The 27,182-nt window shown below is 44.3% G+C and overlaps 1 protein-coding gene across 1 annotated transcript in view; it reads right to left on the bottom strand.

The window, feature by feature from the left end:
• The window catches only part of LOC126183921 (dual specificity protein phosphatase 10), a 216,504-nt gene extending 190,102 nt beyond the window's left edge, over positions 1-26,402 (bottom strand). The window contains exon 1 of the mRNA XM_049926267.1: positions 26,255-26,402. The gene's annotated coding sequence lies outside the window, so the exon portion shown is untranslated. The remainder of the gene's footprint in view (positions 1-26,254) is intronic.
• Positions 26,403-27,182: the final 780 nt, after the last annotated feature.

The following is a 27,182-nucleotide window of genomic DNA, read 5'->3' as shown; positions in this document are numbered from 1 at the left end:
AGTATGCAGGCTTCCTGGACATTACAGTCAGTAGCCCTGATCGCGGGATTCGAGGGTGGCCAACAAATCAAGTATTCTGGTGGTTTGGGAATTTACCACAAACAACCTCGATGGAAGCAGAAAACTACGTTCCTATGTAAGTAGTTTACTTGTCAGAAATTTCAGTGTCCAGCCACATTATTTTTATGTGCCATCACATCTGCAACACTCAAGTAACGTGAAGATCAGTATCAACCATCAGACCACAGAGGCTTACATTTTCATCGTAAATGAAGTGCAGAATCAAATGGTTCAAATGGCTCTGAGCACCATAAGACTTACCAATTGAACTTAGACCTACTTAAACCTAAATAACCTAAGGACATCACAGACATCCATGACCGAGGCAGGATTCGAACCTGCGACCGTAGCGGTCGCGCGGTTCCAGACTGAAGCGCCTAGAGCCGCTCGGCCACACCGACTGGCATGTGTAGAATCATATCCGTCGGTTTTTAGGTAGAAAAACAGGCTCACTTGGTATTTGACGATTACAGCGCCATCTACCACGAATGCAAAACAACGGTTTTAGTAAACCATACGTAATTTTTTGGCGTAGAATCCAAATATACAGCAAAAATGGGGGGGCCCTTTTGAAAATACAAAGCTGATCCTGCCCAAGCAAGAGAGGTGGATACGAGTTGGCCAATTTTAGCACAGACTTAAGTCCCCATTACTACCATGTAGAACAGTATTTCTTACGATGCGTCGTTCGAGATATTTCGTTGTGTCAAGTTAAAACAAATATCCTAAAAACGATGCATCGTAGGAAAAAAAAATGTTCTGGATGAAAAGTTTATGTTTCGAAATGGGACATCTGTCCATGCTACAGCTGGCCACCTCCTAACCATCCCTTCTGCGTGGGCGGCGTCAGCTTTGTATTTTCAAATGGGACACCTCATTTTTATTGCGTATTCAGATTCTACGCTAAAAATACGTACGGGTTACTGAAACCATTGTTTTTCATTCGTGTTAGGTTGCGGAGTAATCGACAAATAACAAGTGTGCCGTGGTTTAGCAATCAAGAAGCGATGCATCTGAATCTACATTTCATTTACGGTGTAATAAACCTCTGTGTTCTAACGGTTCATATTTATGTTCGAAATTCACTGTAGTATTATATAATTGATTGTGCACTACAAGATGGTTATCCATTCTATGACTGGTTAGAACCTACGTTAAGCGTGATCGAGAAACAACGACGTGGATGTAACAGCTTTCTGCTCCCATCGTGATCCTTGATATTTTTGAGTCGCCTTGCCTCTCACCATAACTGTAATTCACAATAAATGCTCAAACTGACGACCTTCCATTTGTAATTCGTGCTTAGAATGTATGTACACAACTTAACAGAAACCATTTAAATCGTTATTCAGTGCATCCTTTAGCTCTTGCAGAGTAATTTGCTGGACAGGCATCATGTTGGAACCATATACAGGGTGATTAAAAAAGAATACAACTTTAAAAAGGTGTATTTAATGAAAGAAACATAATATAACCTTCTGTTATACATCATTACAAAGAGTATTTAAAAAGGTTTTTTTTCACTCAAAAACAAGTTCAGAGATGTTCAATATGGCCCCCTCCAGACACTCGAGCAATATCAACCCGATACTCCAACTCGTTCCACACTCTCTGTAGCATATCAGGCGTAACAGTTTGGATAGCTGCTGTTATTTCTCGTTTCAAATCATCAATGGTGGCTGGGAGAGGTGGCCGAAACACCATATCCTTAACATACCCCCATAACAAAAAATCGCAGGGGGTAAGATCAGGGCTTCTTGGAGGCCAGTGATGAAGTGCTCTGTCACGGGATGCCTGCTTGAACCAATTTCAGACGATAAGGTTTCATAACTAACCTTTTTCGTAGGACTCTCTGCTAGCTCTGCGAGTCGATTTTCCTGGGCTGCGAACAAATGCTTGCTGGATGCGTGCTACATTTTCATCACTCGTTCTCGGCCGTCCAGAAATTTTCCCTTTGCACAAACACCCATTATCTGTAAACTGTTTATACCAACGTTTAATACACCACCTATCGGGAGGTTTAACATCATACTTCGTTCGAAATGCACGCTGAACAACTGTCGTCGATTCACTTCTGCCGTACTCAATAACACAAAAAGCTTTCTGTTGAGCGGTCGCCATCTTAGCATCAACTGACGCTGACGCCTAGTCGACAGCGCCTCAAGCGAACAAATGTACAACTAAATGAAACTTTATAGCTCCCTTAATTCGCCGACAGATAGTGCTTAGCTCTGCCTTTTGTCGTTGCAGAGTTTTAAATTCCTAAAGTTGTGGTATTCTTTTTGAATCACCCTGTATTCTATCGCAGTACGAAGTGTACATCTTCCAACAGAATGGGTATCTCCTCTTGCAACAACTTACGATATCTCTCTCCATACAATGGCCTTTCAATAACATGGGGGCCGATTGGTTTTTTGCCTAAGATACCGCACCAAACGTTAACTGACTAAGGACGCTGATGACAAGCCACCTCACATATCCATTGCGGATGTTCTACACTCCAACAATGCATGTTACAAAGGTTAACTTCGCCGTGGTTCGTAAATGTTGACTAGTGACAGGCATTACCTAACGAAAGAGTTGCGGGTTTGTTTGTATATGCATGAACGCCCAATTGTAAAAACGCATCCGATTCTCAAAATCATTCCCATAAAGTTCTTAATGCATGGAGTTGTGATAGGGATGGTATTTATGACAGTGTATGACCGCACGAACGCTTGTGTGAGCTATTCCAGACCGCCGCGAAATGTCTCTGGTACTTTCCTGTGCATTATGTTCCACCGCAGCTATTATTGTAATTTCATTATGGACGTTTCCCGTTACAGTTTCTATAAGAGATTTTTGTTTGCGACACACTTCCTTCTTGTTCTACAATACGATGAACAGTTTGCACCAGATCGCGGTCCATCAATAAAATGTTCGGCATAAAGAAAACAACAGCGTACAACTTTCTTGCAGCCCAGTCATAAATTAAAATTATTTCGATCTTCTCTGCAACAGATACAACATCCATTGCGCCAGGGCCGGCCGGTGTGGCCGTGCGGTTCTAAGCGCTTCAGTTTGGAACCGCGTGACCGCTACGGTCGCAGGTTCGAATTCTGCCTCGGGCATGGATGTGTGTGATGTCCTTAGGTTAGTTAGGTTTAAGTAGTTCTAAGTTCTAGGGGACTGATGACCTTAGAAGTTCAGTCCCATAGTGCTCAGAGCCATTTGAACCATTGCGCCAGGTGTGCCAGAATGGGCTCCAGAAAGGATTGGTGTCAAGACGTTCGATGTTCGTGCTTACGAATGTCCCGACGCTGCAGTGGGGCGCGAGCGATGGAGCGAGCGTGTGAGTGTTCAAATGATGTGTGTATCCGTGACAGGTGCGCCTGTCTTATCACTTCATGTACATTGTACCTTAGCGCAATGGTTGTGGTCTGTATTTCCACCTGTAGCCGCGTAGCGGCCACTATGAGAGTTATGACGGAAACAATCACCGGAATTAGGCACCCTGATGGCGGGGTTCGAGGGCGGCTGCCGAAACCAAGCTTCGTATGGGGACTCACCACAATCAACACCATGGGGAAAAGGAAACTACGTTCCCATACAAGTAACTTACTTGCCACAAATGTCAATGTCTAGCTATATTATGTGTAACGTACCATCACATTTGCAGTGCTCAAGTAACGTTTGAACATGAATACCAATCGTTAGAACACGAAGGTTTACATTTACATCATAAATGAAATGGGGAATAAAATGCGTCCATACTCAACTGAAAAAAACAGGTTCACTTGAAATTTTTCGATTACAGCGCCATCTGCCACGAATGGTAAAAATGGTTACAGTAAATCGTAGGAACTTTTTGGCGTAGAATCCGAATAAATACATACTATAACAATGGTTGTTTCTATGTACTTACGTATGTTTGTATGTTTAACATCTCCTCCTAAACCACTGGACTGATTTCAACCAAACTTAGTACAAATACCACTTACTGTCTGGATATCATCGTTGTAGGGGGGGTTAGAAAGACCTACCTATCAAAGGAGTGGGGGTGAGGGTGAAAAAGCAATATCATCGTTGTGGGGGGATGGGGGTCAGAACGACATACCTATCAAATGAGAGGCGGTGAGGGTGAAAAAGCAGTGTAGACCACGACGTGCGTATACCTATATCTTAAGTCATACAGTATTTAACAATGAGAGCACTTTGAAAACTAGCAACAAATTTTACACAATTTCAAACCTTTATGAAACTTTTATCTTGCTGACGACCCCCACAAAATGATGAAAGGAAAAAAAAAATTATCGCTTACTTGATGTTCACTGTTTATGCAGAAAAAACTGTTGTATGAAGCAAGACGTTTTAATGTTTTTTTTTCTTTACTACTAACCGTATTCGCGACACATTTTGCAGACACACTTCACATGTAACATTCAATCTACCACAAAAATTATATCATTGCAAGACACGCAGTTCACGAGATATGCTAACAAATACAGAGTTGCGTGAAAAACTGCAGCATCATTCATAACGTTTTGATTTATTACTTCTTTACTTCTACTTATATTCACAACATATTTCGCAGACAGTAGCCACGTATAACACTGGATGTACCTGAAAACTTGTATGACTGTACAGTACGCAGGTCAGGAGATACATCATAAACATTGAGCTGCGTGAAAATGAAACTCCAGGGCGAAATTCGCTAGAGATACAGGTGAAATAGATGTACGTGTAAAATATGTTAAATATATGTGAAACACACACTGACGAAAAAAAGATCGCAATGCTAAGAAGGAGTTGTGCGACATAAACAAAAGTTGGTACGCATGTTTGTACATCTGAAAGATGTATATTCAAACTTCGCACTACTGTTGTTGTCGTGGTCTTCAGTCCTGAGACTGGTTTGATGCAGCTCTCCATGCTACTGTATCCTGTGCAAGCTGCTTCATCTCCCAGTAACTACTGCAACCTACATCTTTCTGAATCTGCTTAGTGTATTCATCTCTTGGTCCCCCTCTACGATTTTTACCCTCTACGCTCTCCTCCAATTCTAAACTGGTGATCCCTTGATGCCTCAGAACATGTCCTACCAACCGATCCCTTCTTCTAGTCAAGTTATGTTCGCACTACTAGAGGATGAAAATCAGGTTTGCTTCAAATATGCGCTGGAACACTCGTGAGCGTTAGTTACCGTAGTGACTGGACGTGGTGAGTAGATGTTAGTCAAGAATACTTTTCAGGCGACAAAGACGCCAGTGTCAACACCTCACTGAATTTGAACGAGGTCGTTAATAGCGATACGAGAAGCTGTATGTTCCTTCTTCAGAAGGACATCGGCAGGAATGTACCCGCTGTATACGATTAATGGCAGCGGTGGTATGAGAATGTACGGTCACAATAAGACCGTGCTACATATGGCCACGTGGCACTACCAAGAGGGAAGACCATCGTGTTTGCCGGCCGGGGTGTCCGAGCGGTTCAAGGCGCTACAGTCTGGAACCGCGCGACCACTACGGTCGCAGGTTCGAATCCTGCCTCGGGCATGGATGTGTGTGATGTCGTTAGGTTAGTTAGGTTTAAGTTGTTCTACGTTCTAGGGGACTGATGACCTCAGAAGTTAAGTCCCATAGTGCTCAGCGCCACTTGAACCATTTTTGACCCATCGTGTTTGATGTATGGATCTGGCGCATGATACTGCATCTCCAGCAGCAATTTGAGCAGCAGTTGGCACCACAGTGACAAAACTAACTGCTACAAATCGGCTACTTCACGGCCAGGCTCGAGCCAGCCACTGAACCGTGACCACCATCAGTTGCGATTTCAGTGGTGTGAAGTGGGAGCTCATTGGATGGCAGGGTGGAGATCAGTTGTGTTTTCTGAAGAAAGCTGGTTCTGCCTCGGTGCCAGTGACGGCTGTAAGAGCATTTTCGTGGTTATCCCACGCACCCTGACTGCAAATTTATACATCGATCTGTTGATTCGACCTGTTATGCTGATACTCATGAATAGCATTCCATGGCGTGTTTTCTAACAGGATAACACTCGCCCACATACAGTTGTTGTAACCCAACATGCTCTTCAGAGTGTCGACATGGTTGGCCTGCTCGATCAGCACACATGGGACATCATCGGACGACAACAACAGTGTCATCCACAAACAGCATTAACCTTCTTGAACTGACCCACCAGGTGTTACAGGCATGTATATGGCAGCTGGTACCTGTACAATACAATGCATGCATGTTTGCATTCAACATTATGGCCGTTACACTGTGTAATGGTACTTGAATTACGTAACCATTACGGCACCTCAACTCAACCTCTCGATACCAGCAATATTCTACTGTGTTTCTGTAAAGTAGTGAACATATTTCTGAGACAACATTCAGATTTGATTTCATTAATGTAGAGGTACTTTGATACATCGATATGTCTATGTTGCAATGATATTATTCTTATGTGTATTCTTTCTTTTGTCACTATGATCTTTGACGTACTTGTAACTCTGATTTTTGGGCGCGTAAGCGATTATTAGTTAGAGAGTCGGACCTTGAAAAGGTCAAGTCTTGGACCTCATGTTGAAAAGACACGTATTGTGGTCAGCTTATAAATTGTGATCTTTAACAGTGAGGAAGATGTTTTCAAGTATGTTTTGTATTGTGAAGCGATGTTTTGTGTGATACGTGATACTGCAGCAAAAGTAATAAAAAAGAAGTGTAACTTAAATTCGGAGTGCTGATTGCATTTTTACGTCACCATTGTGCTAACTTTCAAAGGTTTAATCTTCAAGAATGATTTGTGAAACACATCTACAAAACTTTTGAATATCGCAGAATAAAACCTAGGCCTCTTTGCATCCGAGCTTGGAATCATCACCACCTGGATTTTCGACGATTGAGCCATGATTTTACAACGAGACCAGCGTGGGAAATACGGAAAGATGAGTGCCTAGTTTATTTATTATTACATGAAATGACTTTATTAACTGTGCTCTAATGACACCTGCCACATAATAACTTTGTTGTTGCCCGAAAATGCAGTATTTAGCAGCGTGAGCAACACCACAATCATTATTAAATTTTGACCTTTGTTGTGGTAGGGTTGTTAGAACTGGTTGTTAATGCTCCAGCTTATCATATTTGCAATGGTTTATCTCGCGCTTACATTAACCTGCGATTTTGCAATATTAATCACTTAAGTATGTTACCTCGGTAAATGTATTCCAGAAATTTCATTAACCTGTATTATTTCTTGATGTTGTGTTTTATATCCGTCAGCGTATTGTAATTGTGCGTATGCGGACAAATTCACCGATTTGAGGATCGTCAACCCCTGGAACGGTTTCAACGAATTTTAGTGCACTTATTAGGCACAATATGTGGGGATAAGAACCACTAGCCTCCTACTAGCATGATGACGTGGAGAGAGAAGGAGGAGGAGGAGATGGACAGAAAGCGCGGGGGGAAGGGGGAGGGAAAAGGAGGAGATGGACAAAAAGCGAGGGGGGAAGGAGGAGATGAACATAGAGCCGATGGTGCAGGAGGTAGACAGAGAAAGGGGGTTGAAGAAATGGACAGAGACGGAGTGAAGGAGATGGACTAATAGAAGATTGGAATTAATACATGCCCGGGCAACGTCGGGTACGCGTCTATTATGCAGTAAAAATGGGAGGGGGTTTCCATTTGAAAATACGAACTTGATCCCGTCCACGTAGGAGTAGTAGTTAGGAGGTGGCCATTTGTAGAACAGGCAGACGCCCCCTTTACTTGTATTACCTTTTCACCTAGAATATATAACAGGTGCACTACGGGGTTGCTTTAACGTACAGGCATACAGGTTACATAGAATGTAAACAACATTCCACTCACTGCAGGTTTCGGGTGTTTAAGCGTTGGATGGTTTGGGGGAGGGGACCAAACAGCGAGGTCATCGGTCCCTTCGGATTAGGCTGCCTCGTGATGACTGGGTGTTGTGTGATGTCCTTAGATTAGTTAGGTTTCAGTAGTTCTAAGTTCTAGGGGACTGATGACCATAGATGTTAAGTTCCACAGTTCTCAGAGCCATTTGAACCTTCGGATTAGGGAAGGATGGGGAAGGAAGTCGGCCGCGCCCTTTCAAAAGAGCCATCACAGCATTTGCCAAAAGCGATTTAGGGAAATCACGGAAAACCTAAATCAGGATGGCCGGACGAGGGTTTGATCCGTCGTCCTTCCCAAAGCGAGTTCAGCGGGTAACCACTGCGACATCTCGCTCTGTGTGTTTAAGTGTTGCCAGGGGACGTTAGTCTGTGGTTTGCTATCGGTTCGAGTAGACGACGTCTTCGTAACGTTACGAGTTCTGGTATGGCTTTTATTTCGACAATTTCGTCAAACTATGATAGCAGCTGTGCGATTGTACACTACCGGCCATTAAAATTGCTACACCACGAAGAAATGCAGATGATAAACGGGTATTCATTGGACAAATATATTATACTAGAACTGACATGTGAATAGAATTTCACGCAATTTGGGTGCATAGATCCTGAGAAATCAGTACCCAGAACAACCACCTCTGGCCGTAATAACGGCCTTGGTACGCCTGGGCATTCAGTCAAACAGAGCTTGGATGGCGTGTACAGGTACAGCTGCCCGTGCAGCTTCAACACGATACCACAGTTCATCAAGAGTAGTGACTAACGTATTGTGACGAGCCAGTTGCCCAGCCACCATTGACCAGACGTTTTCAATTGGTGAGAGATCTGGAGAATGTCCTCGCCAGGGCAACATCCGAACATTTTCTGTATCCAGAAAGGCCCGTACAGGACCTGCAACATGCGGTCGTGCATTATCCTACTGAAATGTAGGGTTTCGCAGGGATCGAATGAAGGGCAGACCCACGGGTCGTAACACATCTGAAATGTAATGTCCACTGTTCAAAATGCCGTCAATGCGAACAAGAGGTGACCGAGACGTGTAACCAATAGCACCCCATACCATCACGCCGGGTGAAAAGCCAGTATGGCGATGACGAATACACGCTTCCAATGCGCGTTCACCGCGATGTCGCCAAACACGGATGCGACCATCATGATGCTGGAAACAGAACCTGGATTCATCCGAAATAATTGTGTTTTGCCATTCGTGCACCCAGGTTCATCGTTGAGTACACCATCGCAGGCGCTCCTGTCTGTGATGTAGCGTCAAGGGTAACCGCAGCCATGGTCTCCGAGCTGATAGTCCATGCTGCTGCAATCATCGTCGAACTGTTCGTGCAGATGGTTGTTGTCTTGCAAACGTCCCCATCTGTTGACTCAGGGATCGAGACGTGGCTGCACGATCCGTTACAGCCATGCGGATAAGATGCCTGCCATCTCGACTGCTAGTGATACGAGGCCGTTGCGATCCAGCACGGCGTTCCGTATTACCCTCCTAAACCCACCGATTCCACATTCTGCTAACAGTCATTCGATCTCGACCAACGCGAGCAGCAATGTCGCGATACGATAAACCGCAATCGCGATAGGCTACAATGCGACCTTTATCAAAGTCGGAAACGTGATGGTACGCATTTCTCCTCCTTACACGAGGCATCACAACAACGTTTCACCAGGCAACGCCGGTCAACTGCTGTTTGTGTATGAGAAATCGGTTGGAAACTTTCCACATGTCTGCACGTTGTAGGTGTCGCCAGCCTTGTGTGAATGCTCTGAAAAGCTAATCATTTGCATATCATCTTCTTCCTGCCGGTTAAATTTCGCGTCTGTAGTACGTCATCTTCGTGGTGTAGCAATTTCAATGGCCAGTTGTGTAATAAAAAATATCTCTCAAGCGTCTTTTATTCTTCAGAGCACTGGCCAAAAATACAGGTATAGGGAATGGTCTTCTGTTCCTCAGTTCGATACATCTTGTGTTTACAGCGTTCAGTGTTGGGACTGCCCGATGAAATACATTGGCCACTCTGGCAGACCTTTTAGTGTGTGCGGTATCGACCGCTATACGGTCGGCCGCACTTTCAAATACGCGCGCCGCCATTTACGCCACCGCATTTCCAAGAGCCGCCACCGTGGCACGAAGGCGCTGCCACGAATGATTACGCCGCTGCTAACGAGATGTAAGCATCCCCACTTCGGAGCTCCAGAGGAGGATGTACTTATGTACGAACATTCATGCACTGAGCCAATTTTTGTGTTTTGAGAGTTGAGTAACATTTACGGACTTTCATAGTGGCCAGGGCTCGACTTCATCTGAATAGTCTGTGTATTGAAGAGTGACGTATTTGTAAATCTTTTGTATCTGTATGTGTGTCTACATTCAAATCTACTCTTACCAACTGACACTAAAATTGCAGCAAAAAAATTACGCATTATTTTTACTATTTATGTTAGATGTAGAATAAATTAACATCTGAATTCTCCCTTCATGAATGGCGTCTGTTCCTCGCTCCTGTATCCACTAAAGAACCGCACAACGTGCAAAGGAAGTCATAATAATGTGCGTTTCTGTTTGCATTTTAATGTAGCCAGATCACAGTCGTTCTTAAGAGCACATCTTTTTGGTACGGGATATACGGTTGATTGCCTGAACTCCAATTTATCTTATTTTACATTGTCGAGAAAAAGGTTTGATTCTGAACATCCTTGAGGAGGTGGAGAGCAAGAACTGTAAGAAAACCGCCGGCCGCGGTGGCCGAGCGGTTCTACGCACTTCAGTCTGGAACCGCGCGACTGCTACGGTCGCAGGTTCGAATCCTGTCTCGGGCATGGATGTGTGTGATGTCCTTAGGTTAGTTAGGTTTAAGTAGTTCTACGTTCTAGGGGACTGATGACCTCAGATGTTAAGTCCCATAGTGCTCAGAGCCATTTGAACCATTTTTGTAAAAACACCTTGCGATTTCACACTCTGAACAACCATATGGAACTAAAGCACTGTGGTATTTTCAATATCTTTGACTGTCAACAAAGTGGATTGTAATTTCATATCCTTTGTGATTCTACTTATTTTTACGCGAATTACGTTTTCCAACATTGTATATTATGTTATATACAGGGTGTTTCAAAAATGACCGGTATATTTGAAACGGCAATAAAAACTAAACGAGCAGCGATAGAAATACACCGTTTGTTGCAATATGCTTGGGACAACAGTACATTTTCAGGCGGACAAACTTTCGAAATTACAGTAGTTACAATTTTCAACAACAGATGGCGCTGCAAGTGATGTGAAAGATATAGAAGACAACGCAGTCTGTGGGTGCGCCATTCTGTACGTCGTCTTTCTGCTGTAAGCGTGTGCTGTTCACAACGTGCAAGTGTGCTGTAGACAACATGGTTTATTCCTTAGAACAGAGGATTTTTCTGGGGTTGGAATTCCACCGCCTAGAACACAGTGTTGTTGCAACAAGACGAAGTTTTCAACGGAGGTTTAATGTAACCAAAGGACCGAAAAAGCGATACAATAAAGGATCTGTTTGCAAAATTTCAACGGACTGGGAACGTGACGGATGAACGTGCTGGAAAGGTAGGGCGACCGCGTACGTCAACCACAGAGGGCGACGCGCAGCTAGTGCAGCAGGTGATCCAACAGCGGCCTCGGGTTTCCGTTCACCGTGTTGCAGCTGCGGTCCAAATGACGCCAACGTCCACGTATCGTCTCATGCGCCAGAGTTTACACCTCTATCCACACAAAATTCAAACGCGGCAACCCCTCAGCGCCGCTACCATTGCTGCACGAGAGACATTCGCTAACGATATAGTGCACACGATTGTTGACGGCGATATGCATGTGGGCAGCATTTGGTTTACTGACGAAGCTTATTTTTACCTGGACGGCTTCGTCAATAAACAGAACTGGCGCATATGGGGAACCGAAAAGCCCCATGTTGCAGTCCCATCGTCCCTGCATCCTCAAAAAGTACTGGTCTGGGCCGCCATTTCTTCCAAAGGAATCATTGGCCCATTTTTCAGATCCGAAACGATTACTGCATCACGCTATCTGGACATTCTTCGTGAATTTGTGCCGGTACAAGCTGCCTTAGACGACACTGCGAACACCTCGTGGTTTATGCAAGATGGTGCCCGGCCATATCGCACGGCCGACGTCTTTAATTTCCTGGATGAATATTTCGATGATCGTGTGATTGCTTTGGGCTATCCGAAACATGCAGGAGGCGGCGTGGATTGGTGTACCGCCAGAATCCAGAAACAATTGAACAGCTGAAGCAGTACATCTCATCTGCATGTGAAGCCATTCCGCCAGACACGTTGTCAAAGGTTTCGGGTAATTTCATTCAGAGACTACGCCATATTATTGCTACGCACGGTGGATATGTGGAAAATATCGTACTATAGAGTTTCCCAGACCGCAGCGCCATCTGTTGTTGAAAATTGTAACTACTGTAATTTCGAAAGTTTGTCTGCCTGAAAATGTACTGTTGTCCCAAGCATATTGCAACAAACGGTGTATTTCTATCGCTGCTCGTTTAGTTTTTATTGCCGTTTCAAATATACCGGTCATTTTTGAAACACCCTGTATCATATTAGGGTGACTGCAACGGTAACAAAGGGGGGGGGGTTTGGATATTTAACTTGCTGGAGACCCTAATCCTGATCTTTCCTGATGTATATCTTTCGTTCTCACTCACTGTACTTTATACACACATATATATCATAGTTAGCCACCGCCCTATTAGCCCTGATGACTTGTTTTATTTATTATCACGACTTCTCCTCTTCAGGGATTTGATTTTTGACCACGAACGTAGGGGGCGTCTTGCCACCCCAAAACATCAGGGAACCTCCACCTTGCTGCACTCGCTGGACAGTGTGTCTAAGGCGTCCAGCCTGACGTGATTGCCTCAAAACACGTCTCCGACGAATGTCTGGTTGAAGGCATATGCGACACTCATCGGTGAAGAGAACGTGATGCCAGTCCTTAGCGGTCCATTCGGCACGTTGTTGGGCCCATCTGTACCGCGCTGCAAGGTGTCATGGTTGCAAAGATGGACGTCACCATGGACGCCGGGAGTGAAGTTGCGCATCATGCAGCCTATTGTGCACAGTCTGAGTTGTAACACTATGTCCTGTGGCTGCACGAAACGCGTTATTCAACATGCTGGCCTTGCTGTTAGGATTCCACCGAGCCATAGCCCGTAGATAGCGGTCATCCACTGCAGTAGTAGCCCTTGGGCGGCCTGAGCGGGGCATGTCATCGACAGTTCCTGTCTCTCTGCATCTCCTCCATGTCCGAATAACATCGCTTTGGTTCACGCCGAGACGCCTGGACACTTCCCTTGTTGAGAGCGCTTCCTGGTACAAAGTAACAATGCGGACGCGATCGAACCGCGGTATTGATCGTCTAGGCATAGTTGAACTACAGATAACACCTCCTTCCTGGTGGAATGATTGGGACTGATGGGCTGTCGGACCCCCTCCGTCTAATAGGCGCTGCTCATGTATGGTTGTTTACATCTTTGTGCGGGTTTAGTGACATCTCTGAACAGCCAAAGGGGCTGTGTCTGTGATACAATACCCACAGTCAACATCTATCTTCAGGAGTTCTGGGAACCGGGGTGATGTAAAACTTTTTTTTTACGTGTGTAATATTTCGTGACTGGCCTTCTCCCAGAGTAATCAAAGAACCCAAATTTGTGGCCAGAAGAAAGTAGTTTCCTCTGGTCACAACAACATCACTGTCTGGAAAGAATCAGTCTGGTGCTGAGAACCACTTAATACCAAAAGGGTGGGGGTAGGGGTGAAACAGAAGTGTAGCCCACGATGCACGAAAACTCAGACATTATTAAGCCAGTACTTGTCAATGAGAGAACTTATTGACTTGCAACTAACTTTACACATACTTTCTAACCTTAACGAAACTTATTCTCGTTGACAATCACCACAAACTGATGAAAGAGAACAAGGTTCTCGCTTACTACATTTTCGCTGTTCACGCAGCAAAACTGCCGCATGAAGCAGGACGTTTTGATCTATTACTCCTTTGCTGTCAACTCTGTTCGCAACATATTATCTAGCGAGGTTTCGCAGTGGTTAGCACAGTGGACTCGCATTCAGGAGGACGATGGTTCAAACCCGCGTCTGGCCATCCTGACAGTTTCTCCGTGATTTCCCTAAATCGCTTCAGGCAAATGCCGAGATGGTCCATTTGAAAGGGCACAGCCGATTTCCTTCCCTATCCTCCCCTTATCCGATGGGACCGATGACCTCGCTGTTTGGTCCCCCCCTCTAAACCGACCAACCAACCGCAACATATTATAGCAAACAGTATCCACATATGCCACTGAATGTACCTTCAAAAATATGTAATTGCAAGATACATATTTCAGGAGATATAACGTCATAAACACTGAGCTGTGTGAAAATGAAATTACAGGGCGAAACCCGTTAAAGATACAGGTGAAATAAGTGTGAAAATTTGTGTGTAATAAGTTACATGAGAATGAAATGTATGGGATGTGTGCAGGCAAAGCCACAAGTACAAAGATCCTCCTAAATATCTGGATCGTTTTCACCCAACATTTGTACACATATCACTTAGTATCTGGAAGAAAACACTGTGGCGATAAAAAACAGTGATCTCCTATTAAGGGATGGGGTAACACAGAGAGAGTAGTGGAGAGCAGAAAATGAGACAATGAGGGGAAAGGAAGAGATGGACAGAGAAAAGGGGTGGAGGAGACGCATTTAGATGGGGTCAGAAGGTGAGATAGAGGGGAGGATGAGATAGACATAAAGGAGGGAGGAGTAGGAGAAGGTTGGGCCAAGAAGAAAGGAGAAGGAGACAGACTGTGAGAGGCGAGAGGAGCAGGTGGACCGTGACAGGCGAGAGGAGCAGGTGGACAGAGGGGGGCGGGAGCAGGTGGACAGAGGGGGGTGGGAGCAGGTGGACAGAGGGGGGCGTGAGCAGGTGGACAGAGGGGGGCGTGAGCAGGTGGACAGAGGGGGGCGTGAGCAGGTGGACAGAGGGGGGCGTGAGCAGGTGGACAGAGGGGGGGCATGAGCAGGTGGACAGAGGGGGGGGCGGGAGCAGGTGGGCAGAGGGGGGGCGGGAGCAGGTGGGCAGAGGGGGGGCGGGAGCAGGTGGACAGAGGGGGGGGCGGGAGCAGGTGGACAGAGGGGGGGCGGGAGCAGGTGGACAGAGGGGGGCGGGAGCAGGTGGACAGAGGGGGGCGGGAGCAGGTGGACTGAGGGGGGCGGGAGCAGCTGGACAGAGGGGGGCGGGAGCAGCTGGACAGAAGGTGGGCGGGAGCAGGTGGACAGAGGGGGGCGGGAGCAGGTGGACAGAGGGGGGCGGGAGCAGGTGGACAGAGGGGGCGGGAGCAGGTGGACAGAGGGGGGGGCGGGAGCAGGTGGACAGAGGGGGGTGGGAGCAGGTGGACAGAGGGGGACGGGAGCAGGTGGACAGAGGGGGGCGGGAGCAGGTGGACAGAGGGGGACGGGAGCAGGTGGACAGAGGGGGATGGGAGCAGGTGGACAGAGGGGGGCGGGAGCAGGTGGACAGAGGGGGGTGGGAGCAGCTGACAAGAGGGGGAGTGGAAGCAGGTGGACAGAGGGGGGCGGCAGCAGGTCTACAGAGGGGGGCAGCAGCAGGTCTACAGAGGGGGGCGGGAGCAGGTAGATAGAGGTGGAGGAGAAGGTGGATACAGAGAAAGCAGAAGGAGATGGACAGATAGGGGAGGAGATGAAGATGGACAGAGACAGGGGGAAGAACGTGATGGACTATTGGAAGACTGGAATAAATAGTATCATAACCATATGCAAATATGTGTAGAGTTAGACCTGAAATGTGATGTTCGAAGTAAAGGAATCACTATACATGGTGAACCAGAACTCCTCTGACAGACTTTCACAGATTGTTGAGGAATACCTTCTGAGTATTTTGGTATGAGGGACCCACGATCTCTGGCAGCTTGTTATAGAGTTAATGCATTTCGTTGGGTTTCTTGCCCTAATTACCTGGCTGTGAAGGCCCAATGGACGTCTCCAGGCTGCCGTGTCATCCTCTGCCTTGCAGCATCATGCGAATGCGGTATGCAGGGGTATGCAGTCAGCACACACTCTCCCGGCCGTTTTGCAAGCTTTCCAGACCATGAAGCCGCTGCTATTCGCTCAAGTAGCTCCTTTATTGGCATCACGAGGTTTAGTGAATCCTTTAGGAGTCTTCCCACCAAAGAAAAGTCCTCGGCTGCATCAGAAATCGAGCCCGGGTCCTTCATATTGCAGCCATCTATGCTGACCACCCAGCTACGGCGGTGGACTGATAACAGCTGTAAAGGCCTCTTCAGGGAGTTTGGTTGCTTGGTGCAACTATCTTCAATTGACGCCACTTGTGCGAATTGACACAACAGTACTTTGGATAGGTTTACTGATGAAGAGCTGACCGATATACACAATGCACATCATATGTGGATTCACTGAATGCAATGTTGGACTGCGCAATGGAAGAGCCGCACAACGACGTTATGACGATCTGTTCCCGCAACCGACTTCAGCCGCATCGCAGTACTTTTCCATCGTCTGAGGGTTGTTGTGTTTTACATTCTGGTGGTATATTCACTGCTGGCTTTTCCACTTTCGTGACGATGTATCCGCAAAGAAAAAAAAAAGACAACTGGAGCAACAAACCGAATAAATCATAATTAAGTTATCATTGTGTAACGAGCGGCCGGAGGCTGTCGGTGTCTTATATGAGAATACTCAGATGCTATCCCCGGGCAGTTCTGAAAGTTTGTCGGTGGAATTCTAGTTCAGGCATAAAAATTCTGAAGCGCACTTGTGCTTCGTTCAGCAGTTGGCGTACCTGTATAAATGTTCTCTTAGCAGACGCTCGAAGCTGATGGACTCGACATTATGAATTGTATAGGGCAAGCTTACGATAATGTTGCTACAGTGGCCAGAAGAGAGACAGATGTGCAGCAACGAATAAAACATATCAATCCTAATGTCGAATTTGTGCATTGCCCAAACCACCCACTGACCGTACACTGAAGAGCCAAAGAAAATGGTACACCTGCCTAATATCGTGTAGGGCCCCGAGAGCACGCAGAAGTGCCGCAGCGCGATGTCGCCTCGACTTGACTAATGTCTGAAGTAGTGCGGGGAGGAACTGGCAACATGAATCCTTCAAGGCTGTCCATAAATCCGTAGGGGTATGAGGGGGTGGAGATCTCTTCTGAATAGCACATTGCAAGGCATCCCAGATCAATAACGATCATGTTTGGGGATTTTGGAGGCCGGCGGAAATGTTTAAACTCAGAAGAGCGTTCCTGGAGCCACTCTGTAGCAATTCCGGACGTGTGGGGTGTCGCATTATCCTCCTGGAATTTCCCAAGTTCGTCGGAATGCACAGCTGACATGAATGGATGCAGATGATCAGACAGGACGCTTACATACGTGTCGCCAGTCAGAGTCGTATCAAGACGTATCAGGGGTCCCATATCACTACAACTGCGCACGCCCTACACCATTACAGAGCCTGCATCAGTTTGAACAGTCCCCTGCTGACAAGCAGGGTCCATGGATTCATGAGGTTGTCTCCATGACCGTACACGGCCATCCGCTCGATACAATTTGAAAAGAGACTCATCCGACTAGGCAACATGTTACCAGTCATCATCACTCCAATGTCGGTGCTGACGGGCCGAAGCGAGGCGTAAAGCGTTGTGCTGTGTCGTCATCAAGGATACACAAGTGGGCCTCCGGCTCCGAAAGCCCATATCGATGATATTTCGATGAATGGTTCGCACGCTGACGCTTGCCGATGGCCCAGCATTGAAATCTGCAGCAATTTGCGGAAGGCTTGCACTTCTGTCACGCTGAACAATTCTCTTCAGTCGTCGCTGGTTCCCGTTCTTGCAGGATCTTTTTCCGGCCGCAGCGATGTCCGAAATTTGACGTGTTACCGAATTCCTGACATTCACGGTACACTCGTGAAATGGTCGTACGGGAAAATCCCCACTTCATCGCTACCTCGGAGACGCTGTGTCCCATCGCTCGTGCGCCGACTGTAACACCACGTTCAAACTCACTTAACTCTAGATAACCTGCCATTGTAGCAGCAGTAACCGATCTAGCAACTGGGCGAGCGGTTCTAGGCGCTACAGTCTGGAACGGGCGCGACCGCTACGGTCGCAGGTTCGAGTCCTGCCTCAGGCATGGATTTGTGTGATGTCCTTAGGTTTAACTAGTTCTAAGTTCTAGGGGACTGATGACCTCAGAAGTTAAGTCCCATAGTGCTCAGAGCCATCTGAACCATTTTGATCTAAAAACTGCGCCAGACACCTTTGTCTTATGTAGGCGTTGCCGACATCAGCGCCGTATTCTGCCTGCTTACACATTTGAATACGCATCCCTATACTAGCTTCTTTGGTGCTTCAGTGTAGTTTGCTTGCATGCGGCTTCGGTAGAGGTGGATTCAGTGACTTTCTAGGGCAAATTGTAAGGCTGTTATGCTTCCTTTTCAATGTTCACCCAGCGATGGGAGTTTATTTGATTGTTATTATGGGCAAGGGTTTGGAGAGGGTGCAGGGCACACATTGGAGCGTCAGAAGCGAGGCAGTAAACATGACACGAAATCATTACAAAAAAAATTTGACAACACTAGTGAGGCCAAGAGAAATAAATGAAAACTTGAACACCTGAACGGACGCAGGAACTTTGTTAGTCGTGATGCAATCATTTTCGTTTTCTATGTATCTCGAGTCCCTGAGAACCAGTACTGCGTGAAATGGCTAACATCCAAAGCCATTTGCAAATTGAGTGATTCAACGTAAATCAGTGTGATTCAGTAAATAAGCGCCTTACAGACGACATTCTATGATAAGCAGAGGAATTCTTAGACGAGGTTTTAAGTTACGTTTAAAATTTGTAAAACGTTGTTGGCATTTCTGTTGAATTCCAAGGTTGAATTAGGAGGCACATTTCTGGCGACAAAATTAGAGACGCCGGTTTATCGTACGAAGATTATTTAAAACGAAAAATATTTTCTTTATTACATAGGGAAATTGTTAAAATTCGAGAAACGTTCCTACAGCTCTAGAATTTGGCCGAAAATATGCCTTTGTAAGGCCTGCAAAAATATTAAGTATCGAAGTTGAGGAATGCAACCTTGACAAAGCTCCCCAAGATATTGACACAAAAGTGTGAGTACGTCTACGTGCTTTCGTAGTTACAACAGACTGTAAGAAATAACTTGTTGACTCTGGTCTACTGGGGTTAATTTACAGTTTATTTACGAGTCCAGCTTGAAGGAGGCTACCTAACATGGTTTCACTACACTGAGAATGTTCCTCGCAGCTGTCGTAACTAATTATAGTAGTGAGAGAAGCTTCTGTAAGTTGAGAATGATAAAATATTATTCACCATCTATAGTATCCACCTCGAAATTAACAAATCTAGCTATTTTGGCAATCCATCAAGAGGTGAAAACTACCATTTACTAACATATTACACACTCTGAATTGAAAAAAAAACGCAGAATAAAATTTCAGTTTAAGAAAGACATTTTATTTTGAATCCGTTTGAAAATGTGACACAGACTATTTTGCTTTGAAATTCTTTGAAAGCATTTTACGGTCGGTATAAGGTAAGTTAGTGCTTCTGCGAACATCGAGAGTTCACGCTGATCCCGGGTGGTTGGTTGATTTGGGGGAAAGGACCAGACAGCGAGGTCATCGGTCCCATCGGGTTAGGGATGGTTGGGGAAGGAAGTCGGCCGTGCCCTTTCAAAGGAACCATCCCGGTATCTGCCTGAAGCGATTTAGGGAAATCACGGAAGACCTAAATTAGGATGGCCGGACGCGGGTTTGAACCGTCGTCCTCCCGAATGCGAGTCCAGTGTGCTAACCACTGCGCCACCCCGCTCAGGCCGCTGATGCTGTATTTCAGATTTATTTGTGAGTAAGTTCTAGTGTCTACCAACTGAGGTCTTATACCCTCATATCACGTGTCCTCTCTATAAGGGCGAGCACAAAGACCATACATTTTCCCAAGAAATCAGAAGGTTTGAATATAATGCTGCATTCAAATAAATACGTAATTAAATTTTCGTAGCGCTATGAAACACGTCCCACTTCTCAACTTATAAATGGAATCGAAGTTAGATCCTGTTAATATTCTTTCTTGGATCAAAATTTGGTGTAAAAAGGGAAATATTTTCACTGAGGTCATATCAGTTATGTACTCAGTTTAGTTCGAAATAGTGTAGGGCGCTTGTAGACTGGAAATACAGACTAGAAACGTGTACTCAACACACTTGATGTCAATAAAATGTAATTATTTTTTGCATCATATTAGTCAACGTAGAGAGATCGTGTCACCGCTCCTAAGCACAGCAGTTCATTTTCCATGGCGTTCGAAATAGTTGAACCAGCTTGCTAAATCGCTCGTGTGTGAAAGGATCGAAGAAAGCGACAGATTGCAAGTAGGGTGTGTGAGGGGCCCTAACAATTCGTGTCTACAAAGCAGAAAGATGTTACAAATCATAAAACAATCTCATTGGGTACTTATAAATACAGTGTTCTTAATTTAGGTGTCACTAGTGCAGCTTTATTTGTATTCGGTTTTCTCTCTTGGACAAAACCTAGGGCATTAGAGGTGATTGGATCCAGAACGTAGTGAAGTTGCGATGTTCCTTCTCCCGTTTTTGTGACGCTCATGAGAACGGCCTCTGTCCACGTCCCTATGACGTGAGACGCACTCTTATTTCATTACGCAAAGTAAGCTTAACTACATCGTGATCGCTAAAGAAAACGTTAATCAGATTGTTACTGACGGTTTTAGAAATAAAGATTCGCTTTAATTCGGTAAACGAATGCCATTGTTTTTAGTCCTCGCTATAGATAAGTCAATTCTCTAAATTAAAATCCTTTTTCGACTACTGGCTATAAAAAGTGGCACATGGCTGCTCTCAAAAGTGAATGGATATTCTCACCCTCAAAAATCAGATCTGTCGAAGATGTACCACCTCTTACTCATACCGTGTATAAGCATTCCTGTTCGCTCTCACCTCTTTTGCTACTAGTACTTTCCTCCCTGTTGTCGCTCCCTAGCATTACAGCTCGTTACTGTTGTTTTCATCTCAACGTTACTGAAAGTTTATGCGCGAAGATAACCTCTTGTGAGTGGTGGAGTTCTCTTGTACCTAGTAAAAAGGTTGGTTTAACTGAATCCAGCCCATCAGATAGCGGTAAGCCGACAAAATGGAGTGTGCCTATCCATACGCAGATTGGATGCACCTCGTGTAATGGGAAGTGGGAATTCCTACTGAGGTCCCACTGACAAGGAGTTGTTACAGACTTAAGACACGTGAAAGTGTTCCCCAAACTTAAATCAGAATAGCATAATTCATTGCTACGAAAATTCATTTCCTACAGACTCAGAAATTGTTTGTTACAAATTATTTCTCAATGCCTGAATGTATATGTTTTCTTTGTTGAAACTGTCTTAAATATATGAAGCTTTTTCTGGCGTTACCAACAACTCACACGAACAAGCCATACCAATAATCTTCGAAAACGATTTGTTCAGCGTAATTAAAAGCACAGAAAACCCAAAAAAATTATCAGAGAGTATAAATGGCAACATCCCAACCTCCTTTTGATAAGCTAGTCCACTGAAAAGAGGTAAAAAGTGCTATTCAATGAATGTGCGAGATTTGTCAGTGGGAAAATGTGAAACCAGAGAAAATAAGTGACGTAAAAAACTGCTTTCCAAACTAGGTGTGGGATCGGATCACCTCCCTATGGATTCCATAAAAAGATGTTCAGTTATGAAGGTGCTAATGAAAGCATCAAATCAGATTGTTTCTATGATTCATTACTGCTGTACTGAAATGTGGTACTACGCTGATGAAACACGCATACATCATTACAGAAGTTTCGAAATTTTTATTCCTGTGGTGTTTACTGCTAAATAGTTTCGTATATAAAATAGGACATTAGACACATTTAAAAATTATGGTTCTTCATTTTAATCATATTCAGTTATAATAATAAACAGTACATATAACAATTATTTAATACAATACTTTGTTTCATATTATAATAAGAAGAAATATTAAAGAAATTTATTTTAATGTCAAAGTGCCTTCACGCTACAAGACGTGAACCCAGTCCCTTCACTTCCAAACATCAAGGGTTTTAGTAACACAGGTAGATCATGAAGTCAGGTGTTTAATTTCACATATGCTCATGAAACATTAAGGATCTGATATTAAAACAAGCTGTCCTCTGGAGCTCCTTATTTTATGGATATAAATCAGTTTGGAAACACACTCTTCAACAGTCCATTTGGCAATGGAGGCAAGTGTGTTTGTGGGGGAGGGGAGAGGAGTGAATACTGCAGGGAGAGACAAGGAGTCGAATACAGTAAGTGGGTTCAGATAGATGTAAGCTGTACAAAAATTTCCGCTACCAGTCACAATAAAAGATTATTTATTCGTCACACTCAGTGCAAATGAGTGGAGAAACTGTCACCACAGCATAATTATAATACGGATACTTCATCTTTATGTATATTTTCGACAAATGCTGCTTTGCGACGTACAATTGTTCCACTTGTATCTGTTTCGTCACCAGAAAATAATTTTCTTTGTATTCAAACAGTGATCTCCAGCAATATAAACAGATACATGAAACTACAAACACCTGAGGATGGGCACAAGCCCGAAACCGGTCGTGTGGCGAATAAATAATTTTTTTATTGTGACTGATAGCGGAAATTTTTCTACATTCTAAAAGGAACAGTCACGGAGTTCAACAGCATCCACTATGGATAAAATTCAGTACATGTAAGTTGCACTAACTATAGATATGATGATACGATAAGGCTTGCTCAGGATAGACACCTGCATCAAACTGCAACAACAACATTATTCCTCCCAATTTCAGCCTCAGTTTCTAGATTCCATCCTTAATTTCTCTGCAATTTTACTGTCTGAATTAAAATATTCTTGCTGTTGTTTGAGAAATTATACGATTTTTTATCTCCTCCACTGAACTTATACGCTTTTTCTCTTGTTTTTCCATATTAATGATTATCGCTACAACTGCTTCACAATCACATTTGCCATTTTGAAGGTGTTACCCCTGTGTGAGGTCAACAATATATTACCAACAAAGGTGGATTTCCAATGTATGTGTTTTTCAAGGTTTTGCTGTGTGAGTGCATCATTTAAACGCTGCATGGGGTATTTCTGTACGAGCTCTAACCGAAATTCAGTATTGTACCTCTTCCGCCACATGTCTAACAAAAAGTTCACGGACGCTGACGCAGAAAAACATGCATCAAGAACATGTAGCTGCACAACAATTGCTAGGATTATAACTTAAAAATGGCAACTCGTCACAACGTAGATAAATATCTCTTTTGTGAGTAAAGAGTGAGTCAGCGGAAAGAACAGCAGCTAAGTACGCGACAGACAGACTTCCAGTCCAAAGGTGTGTCTCAATGTGTTAATAGGGCTTTCTCTGTCGCCTTTGGCAATGACTTATTAATATGAAGAATGCTAACCTTTATTTTACCATGGTCGTGGTATTTTTTAGGAAATTATCCCCACGAAAGTTCCTCGAATTTTAAATGTAATGTTTCATGTGGTAGACAACGCCTTTCCTACAGTTCACTATTGGATTTTGTTGATCTCTAATCGCCCTCGTACTGACTACAGAAATTCTGCACTGTTGGAGTATCTAGCTGCTCACTGAAATTTTTCAGTTTCTTCAGTGTGTTGCTAAATAAGAAACACAAACAAATGGAAAGCACTCCAAGAAGCATATTTGAAATTACCTAGTTAAACCAAAACCTCACACAAACATTTCATATGACCATAAAATGGCTTCCATATTATAAGATTCACTAATTCGTCCAGTCTTATATTACATCCACCCAAGTTATAAAGAGTAATGCCAGCTTTACCATTCTTGTTAAATGCGATTACGGTTTCACGTTGTACTCTGTTTATGTTTGTGAGCTCTCAGTAGGCGTATAGTATACTAACTTTCTGCTTTCTGTAGACTTTCTCGAATTTCACATAAGGTATCACGACAGCGTCGTATGCGACCACTGATACGGACTATTGACTTCATCAACGTCATTTTTATGTACAATTGGACCAGCAGTGATGATAAAAAAGTTTTCAGGTGAGGATCTTTTACAATGGTGACATTCAACTGTCATAATGGAAGAGAGTATTACAATGTTCGTCGGGCAGCGATTTTCAGAATCGGTTTCATTTGGAAAAAATTGTTCGTGTCTTAACGTCCATCATCACGCGTGACTAGGTCTTGTAAATGTCAGCGAGGAGACACTTGCACATTTAAAAACAAGCACAGCAACGCGCATACCTCAAGAATGCTTCGCGAACATTGTGTATTGGTACACATGTACTAATTAATTCCTAAGCTTTCACAGTGTTGTCGCACAGTGAGAATTTAGTGGTTTTCCACAACTAACACGAGACCTGAACATACGAAGTATGCATTCCATTGCAAGCTCGAAGAATAACGTACGTAAACCTAAACATGTGTTGACACATGTTAATGTGTTGATACAGCTTGATAAGAAAAGTCACTCGAAAGAGTTTATGGAATGTAAAAAATGACGAAAAGTTGTCTAAACAGAATTGAGAGTTTCATTCTGCGAGAGATTATGGAGTCTCACCAAATGGTACCTAAATGGTTTGCTCGACCTTTTAACTCAGATAACAAAATTTCTTTCGACAATCAATCACCTGTATTCGACGTGAGAGTACTCTTGTTTCAACGATATCGACAATAACGAAAATTATTGACGCGATGAATAAAAGGAGCACCCTTGTGTCACTACGGAGTAGCTCTCACTTAGCAGCATTCCTAATAAACAATTATTCCGCAACAGACTATATAAAATATCTTCGTGCTACTATTCAATGTACTTAAGCACCTTCCGAACGCTCTATTTCTTTGCAGGTAATAGTTTGCATCTCGGCAATAAGCATTCATCTCTGGCTGTTGCCATCAATTACATCACGAAAATGCCTCTGGAAACATTTTAGAAAGAAATCAGCATGTGACAGTAACGTGGAGGAGAAAATGTGGCCAACTGTGTCTGACTCACCGTCTAAATTTAACGTCTGCGGAACTTTCTGTGCTGCTACGGAGACAACCGAACATGGCCGAAGTCTTTCGAGCGGTGAGCAAAGCTCCAGGAATCTCGATACAGACAGGTGCAGTCTAGGCACGTGTTTCTACACTCTCTCTCTCTCTCTCTCTCTCTCTGTGCTTGTGTTTGTGTATGTTTTAATATGAATGACAATAAGTGTGAGCTTAGCAGCTCTTCAGATCGATTTAACCCGCAATACCAAATTTACTTAACACTATGCACGAAATTTCTACTTCTGTGTTAAAGATCCGGTTTCTCTTAAAATGTCAGCTGTGTATGTCACCTCATCTTTCTAACGTATGGAATTAAAACAAACGTCAGAAAGGAAGCGTGAATAAAACCGCCATAAACGTGAATGGAATAAATTGTGCGTGTCTGGCAGGTAACACATGCCCACTTCCGTGCTGCCCAGCGAACGTTTGTGTTCCATGTTCCTGTTTTTGTACACAATAGTTCGCCTGACATCTACTGTCGGGCTCATCAAAATGAGAAGTCGGGCAAGTGGCAAACAATTTCATCTCGAAAATTATGACTTCAGTGGACTGACCACTACAACAAAAAATTCGTGACGACTATCGAACATACGTGTTAAGTGGAACCGTGTCTCATTAAGTCTGTACTACATCTACCACCCGAAACAGGACGAAAAAACATCACATTTATCTCCAATACAATACTACACGTACTTACATCCTTTAATCAGCTTAGTATAAATGCGGCCTATTAGCATTGTATAAGCACAGGTACGTCTATGACATGCTTTTCTATTTATTTGACATAAAGAATAAAATTTAAATATTTGTTTGTGTGTGTGTGGTTTTGCGAGGGCTTGTGTTTAGCTACGAAATAAAGCGTCATACAATCCCAAATACGTTGACACAAATCCGTCTGTACAATTGTTTCGCTCTACGCGTGTTTCTTTCTTCACCTGCCACGGGAAACATGACGGGTAATAATGCTGACTAAAGCGACGACTAGATTTAAAAGCAATTTACAACTTTCTGACATACATTTTTTAATGAAATGAAGAAAAGAAGTTATAATCTGAAGGGACACTATGATGGTTGTCCTTACCTGTCTCAAAAATGGAATGTGAAGAGGAGAGCACAATAATCCGAAAGGTGTAGTTTAGTTCCGCAAACACTTGCACAGCGCACGCACGCACTCAAAGTAGCAGGCGCCGACGCCAAACAGTGTGACACCCATGCTGCCGCTAGGCTTGCCGATTTCTAACTGCGTGACTCAGCCGCGCAGCTAGCGGCCGGCGCGCAGCGCGCCTCTGCTGCCACGCAGGGGGGGAAGTGGACGCAAGTTGCTTCCTCGTCCTCATTCATGAAAGCTCTCAACGGAAGAATGCATTACATTTTTCTTACACCTGCCTCTGTCTTCCTCAGTGGTGATTGCTTCGAGCCACATTTCGTAAACTGTCCATATTCTATTCACGGCTTTGAAGATGGTGAATTTCGTTTAGTCCTCTAACTACCTCATTGAAGAGGAGCCACTGCGAATGGGACTGTCATACCGGCGGAAGTAGCATTACAGATAGCCCATTTGCCCGACGTGTCATAGAGAACAACTAATTACTGTAATGCGAATGATTTGAACCATTGTGACTCGCCTATATGGCCGGCTGCTGAAACCGAGCAGTTCTAGGCGCTTCTGTCTGGAAACGCGCGACCGCTCCGGTCGCAGGTTCGGATCCTGCCTCGGGCATGGATGTGTGTGATGTCCTTAGGTTAGTTAGGTTTAAGTAGTTCTAAGTTCTAGGGGACTGATGACCTCAGATGTAGTGCTCAGAGCCATTTGAACAATTTCGCCTATATGCTGTTAAAACTAGCCATAGTCGTATGTGTGGTGTCACCTCCAGACACCACACTTGCTAGGTGGTAGCCTATAAATCGGCCGCGGTCCGTTAGTATACGTCGGACCCGCGTGTCGCCACTATCAGTGATTGCAGACCGAGCGCCGCCACACGGCAGGTCTATTCCAGAGATACTCCCTA

This window comes from Schistocerca cancellata, chromosome 4 (genome assembly GCF_023864275.1).
Source record: "Schistocerca cancellata isolate TAMUIC-IGC-003103 chromosome 4, iqSchCanc2.1, whole genome shotgun sequence".
Lineage (NCBI taxonomy): Eukaryota > Metazoa > Arthropoda > Insecta > Orthoptera > Acrididae > Schistocerca > Schistocerca cancellata.
The sequence above is the reverse complement of the archived record's forward strand: the minus strand, read 5'-3'. Positions and strand labels throughout refer to the sequence as shown.